Source organism: Callospermophilus lateralis, chromosome 3 (genome assembly GCF_048772815.1).
Source record: "Callospermophilus lateralis isolate mCalLat2 chromosome 3, mCalLat2.hap1, whole genome shotgun sequence".
Lineage (NCBI taxonomy): Eukaryota > Metazoa > Chordata > Mammalia > Rodentia > Sciuridae > Callospermophilus > Callospermophilus lateralis.
The window spans coordinates 170,846,078-170,852,077 of NC_135307.1; positions in this window are offsets into that span (position 1 = coordinate 170,846,078).

Sequence of the window (6,000 nt, forward strand, 5' to 3'; positions counted from 1 at the left end):
CAGGGTCCATGTGACATGTGAGATGCTGTATTTGAAATGGGTCCAGTCAACACAGTGAAGATACCTTTTCCATCCACTGAAGGCTCTGTCACAGTACTTGACTAGGGTCCCAGAGCTGGTAACTGTTAGGGTAAATGGTTGTCAGTTCTCATGGACTGTCTCTGCACCTTTGAGCTTTACTGGTTCTGGAGATCTTGCTCTTTAGCATAGCTCCTCAACCCTAAGGACTGTAATAGGGGACATGTCACAACTGTTCCCTAAGGTTCCGAGTCTCAGGGCCTGAGTCCCTGAACTCATAGTGGCAAGGGTGTGGTGATAGCATCCTCAACTTTCCCCTGAAGTTGGCCACAACCCTGCCCCCATGAGGATAATCCCCTGTGCTTCTGTCACTTACTCTGACTCCACAACAGTGGCTACCTTGCCCATGAGGCTGCAGAAAAGGATTTCTTTTCCGAGTCTTTGAACTGGCCTTTCCTGGTCTCTTGTCCTGCTACAGGGCTAAATGGATGGGACCCCACAACCCTTGCTGTACCCTGCATCACCACTCTGGGCTGGAGCCTGACTGTATTGCTAACACAGCAGCCCTTATAACCTCCACCCCTGTCCTAGGGGCTGTGTTCAGGTGATCCTTTGAATCTGGGTAGTCTCAGCACAGCCAGAATGCTTAGAGATGGTTTCCAGGTGACACACAATCTTTCCCTCTCCCTGAATCCTGGGTCACAATTACAGAAGTTTCTGCTACACTGTGGTCAATAACATTCTGGTGACTTGAGCCCTTCCTTTACCATGTTTGGCACAGACAGATCCATGTATGTACCCAGATGCCTGAGACACTGCAAATAGCTTGGGACCTGGTGGCTGTGGAGAAAGGGGTTGTAGCATCCCAGCCTGTTGTGCTGGGGCAGTGGATACTTTTCTGAGAGGAACACACCTGAGATGAACTGTGATGCATTGGAAACTGCTTTCCAACTGCTTTCAGGAAAGGTCCCTTGGGATAGGTAGTGCTCACAGCACCTCTGTCTTTCATAGTGCATTGCCCAGTGTGGTGGCCTGGAAGAGCACAGTGCTGGATTCCACACCAATTACAACCAGCATGGGGGGTTTACCTGTTAGGTCAGAAGCAGTGACGTCATTAGCTTACTTTGCCCAGTTATATGGCCAGCATCCCAAGCAGCTTAGCAAATGTCTGAGAAAGCAGTGTCTGCAGATACCATGAGTTTGCTATAGTTTCTAAGGTGTGCATACTGGGAGATATAAGAAGAGGGACAGTGTTCTTCAACATAATGCATGAATGGATATTCAGCTTTGGGACTGCTCTCAGTGTTGCACTGCCTTGGCTAGGTTCTTGGGAATGGAATGGGGAATTTCAGGGACGGGGGTTTTACCATCCTTCTTTTATTCTTTTAAGGAGCACCCAGGTAGACACCAATCTCCTCCAAGGGAACACTTGTGCACTTTGACAGGCATCTCACCAAGGCAGCAGCACCCCAGAAAGTCCAGCAGTGCTGTGACCAGGGCCCCACCAAGAGTAAGCCTGCCTGCTTCCTTGGCCTTCCCCATGCTACAACCACAACTGCCCAAAGGTGGCCAAAGGGCAATGCCTGAGAATGAAGAGGAGTCAGGTACTTTTGTGGCCCATTGGGGCTGCCAGACTTGGGCTGTGCCCAAGGATTGGAGGGGTTAGGGAAGAGGGAGTCCTTGGGAGAAGTCAGTAAGGGGAGAGAGATCTGAGTGAAGGTGCCATGGCTGGGTGGAAGGGTCACCAGGCTGGGTCAGAGTAGACCAAGTTGCTGGGCAAGGTGAGAGGGTCAGAAGAAGCTCTGAGACATTGACCCTGTCCAAATGGGGGATATAGGAAAATGAGGGATGCTTCTCCAGTAACTGGGCTTGAGGATGGATCAGGGAGAATGGGTGTGGGTACTTCTCATCTAGACTAGCTGGATAATAGGAGGCTGTGTCCCAACTGTAATTCCAGGCATTCCCCACCCAGCACATACTTCTGCCAGACACAGGTGGCTGACCCCACACACAGATGGCCATTGTGACCTGTCCTGAGAAGAAGACCACCAAAGGATCCTGTGAGGAAGTTCTGCTGGGTACCTAGTCCAATTCTCTTGTGCTGCACGTTGAGGCTATCTTTTTTATTCCAGCTGTGGCAGAGCTGAAGGAAATTGATCACCATGCTCAGTTGTGTCCAGGTCTTAGGTGGCTCCATGGGAAGCTGTAGAATATCTGAGACTGGGCAGTGGGCTACCCCACAGCCTCCCTACTCTGTGCTGGGCTCCTTTGAAGGTCCTAAGTACCAGGTGTACTTTTCCTCCCAAAGAACTCAGGACACTATTGACACCTGGGGAGCTATAGTAGGGTGAGCAGCGAATCATGAACCCAAGGGAGGCCCACCAGCTGGGCAGTGGGTTGCAAGGCCAGACATGGGAGGAAGGGCCTGTGTGTGCTGTGCATGGCTCAGAGCCTCTTTGGCAGGGCATAAGTATTAGGTTGTAGTCATGGGGCAGGAGGACATTCTGGATTAGGTATGGAGTGGGCACATGACAAAGGGTAAACCCCAGAGATGGCCTCAAAGTTGAAGGGGAAGGTCTCTGTGTGCTGCACCCCAGGGAGACGCATCTGACAGCTGAAGGTGAAGATGCTAAGGGCTGTTCCTGAGAGGTAGTGTTCAATCACTGAAAACCAGAGTTACTTAATTCATTCCTCTCCCACCCTTGACCACTCTTCACATTCCCCTTACCCAAGGTGCTACAACCCCATGGGTATCATTGGTGCTCCTGATCCCTGAATGCCAGTATGTGTCCCTGGCACCCACCCAACCTGGGGTGATGGGGCACCACTTATCCACCACCTACGGTTCACCTATACCCCTCCTCACAGTGCATCCCCTACATCCCAGAGAACATGGGGGGTTGTATGAAGCCCTACATCTATGCCATGACCAGGTGGGTGACATGGTGAGCTCGTGGAGACACTGCGCTGCTTGGAAAATTTTGTGATTTCACCCTGCCAGTGCGTTCTGAAGCCTTGTAGGAGCCGGGATTGGTGTGGCGCTCCCAGCCTGTGCCACAAGGAAGGTGTGCACTTGGGGCAGACAGGTCCCCACTGATAACAAAGAAGATGAGGTCCCAGAGCTGTGCACACCCCCAGGGCATACGTGTTCTTTCCATCCAGGTAAGTGCTGGAGTGACCTGCCCACCACTATGCCTGTCACCACAGCGCGAGTCAACAGCAGAAGCCACGCCCCGCAGCTGGAGGAGCCCCCTGGGACCTGGGGCTCTGGGTGCAGCAGGGCTAGTGCACTGTTGCTGGCCCATTCCACAAAGTCTGTCCCTCACTGAACCACGCCCCCGACCCTCTGCTTTCTGCCCCACCCCCCCCACAACACCCCCATGCTCCTGTGCCTGCCAGTTTTACAGAAATCTAAACGTTTGTAAATGCACCCCAGTGTCTGTCTAGGTCTATGGAAATGGGGATGGGAGAAGAAACTGGATATCCCAGCCCCCGCTGTCGCCACCTCCTGTTCTTGCCCTGGAAGTCCTGGGCATATCCACCCTAGAACCGGACATATCTTGTCCTGGAAAAGATCTTGGGTACAACACAGAGGGAAAATCCCATAGGAGAAAGGAAGGAGGATGGAGAGTTCAAGGCCAGCCTAGGCCGTTTGGCGTGACACTGTGTTTAAAAAAAAAAAAAAAAATCCTGTCGAGTCTTCACAAAGGACTGTTTATTGTTTCTATATTTTTATATAAATAGTTTTTCATCTTATCAGCCTCCCCTGTTGTTTTTTTGTGTGTGGTTGCTTTCTGTGTTTTTTATCCTGTTTTGTTTTTGCAATGTCAGGGATGGAACCTGGGACTTCATACTGACGAGGCCTGTGCTCTACTACTGAGCCCTTGTTTGTGTTTTCTGTCCTTTGTTATTTTCTGTTTCTCCTTCATGTATGTTTGGATTTTTTCTGTTCTGATCTCTCACAGTTCTCAAGTTCAATATTTAGCTCATTAAGAAACAAGCAGAAGTTGGAGGTGGAGCTCAGTGGGACTTTTGGTAGAGTGTTCCAGCTCTTATAATATTCCTATATTGGGGATCCCAAAGGGCCCCCAGTATATGGAGATTAGTTCAGGACCTTCATATAATCCATGAAGCAATGGTCCCTTGCATCCAGTTGTTCTACTCTCCTTACCCAGATTCCCCTGGGAACTACTTATTATACTGTCCTAGATTTTTAGGAAGTCTTTTTCTGCACTCCTTTACATCCAAAAAGCCAACCTCTATTTGCCTTTGAGGATCCTGTTCTAAGGCAGGACACATTACCTGAACAGTCCTTCCCCAGAGATTTAGAGATAGTCCCCATCTGTTTGAATAAGCACTGACACAAGACCTTATGGACTGGTCACACCCTAAAACAGTGTTCCTTCCGTATGTAGATGGCCTTCTTTTGTGTGGCCCTTCAGAAAAAAAATAATTTCTGAGGACACTGGCTCTCTTTTCCATTTCCTGATCACTAGGGGGTATAAGGTCTCCAGAGAGAAGGCTCAGCTGTGCTATCCCAGGTTACTTATTTGGACATGGTATTGAAAGGTGAAACTTGAAGGTTGGCCCAGAAAGAATTCAACCCATACTCCATCCCCTTCCTCAGACAGTAAAGCAACTCAGGGGCTTTCTGGGAACAGCTCGATTGTCCCATTCCCAGCGACAAAAACACTCAGGGTCACTCCAGGGAACTAGGCTGAGAGAAATAATCACACAACAGACAGAGGTACCTTTTTCTTTGGGGTCCTGTGACGGCTCCTCTGACCTTAAGGGTTGGGAGAGAGAGAGAGAGAGAGAGAGAGAGAGAGAGAGAGAGAGAGCACGTGCTGACCCCTTTTATTGAGGAGAAGCCATTCAAAAGAGGCAAGGGGTCAAGTTTCAGGAGGCTGAGTCTAGCTTCATGATGTTCACTGTCAGGAGGTTGACTGACATCTAGGAAGGCCACACCCAAGGGCAGAGTAAGAGAAGGGGACACAGAAAGGGCATTTCCATGGAACATTCTATCCCAAACAGGGCAAGGGGGTAATATCACAAATGAACAGGTGAGCGTAGCTCAACCATGGGGCTGCAGAAAGGCACACCTACGCATGAAGACACATTTTTCAACATTTTGCTTCTTCTGGGATCAGGGCAGCTGTCTAGGGCCACTTTGATGTGGCCAGATCACGGGAAGTGACTGATAGAGCCTCAACCAATCAGGTAAGGAAAATACTGGTCACACAGCGCAACGGCCTCCCACACTCCATATTGTGGAATTTTGATCCCCGAATATGCTGAGAAGGCAAGACCCCTGTATGAATGCCTTAAGGAAGCACAGGGACATTCACAGGCAATTATTAATTGGACTCCAGAGGCGAGGAAGCCTTCAATACATTAAAAAGAGCTGTTACCCAGACCCCTGCTCTGGGCTTGCCCACTCAGTTGGGGAATGGATTGGTACTATGCAATCATGAGGGGCCACTCTCCAGCCAGGGAGATACCTAAGTAAAGAATCATACAAGGTGGCCAAGGGGTGGCCTGAATGTCTTAGCACTGTGCCTGCAGTGAGACTATTGGTCCCTGAGGCACATAAACCTACACTGGGAAGCCCCGCTAACTCTACTTACCTCTTATGGCACAGGAGGAATCCTAAATGCTAAGGGTATTCTCTGGGTACCAGACAACCATATACTCAAATATCAGGCTCTTTTGTTGGAAGGACCTGAAATTACCTTAAAGACTTGTCATAACCTCAACCCAACCTTTCTTACTTGAGATAGAGGGAAAACCTCTCCACTCCTGTGAGAAAGTTTTAATGTAAACTTATACTGCCCGACCAGATTTATCTGAGCATCCTACAAATAATTCTGATCTCACTCTGTACACCAATGGGAGTTTATCGGTGATTGATGGGACTTGGAGATCTGGATGTGCAGTTGTGACAGATTTTGAGGTTCTTGAATCAGGGCTACTTCCCACTAA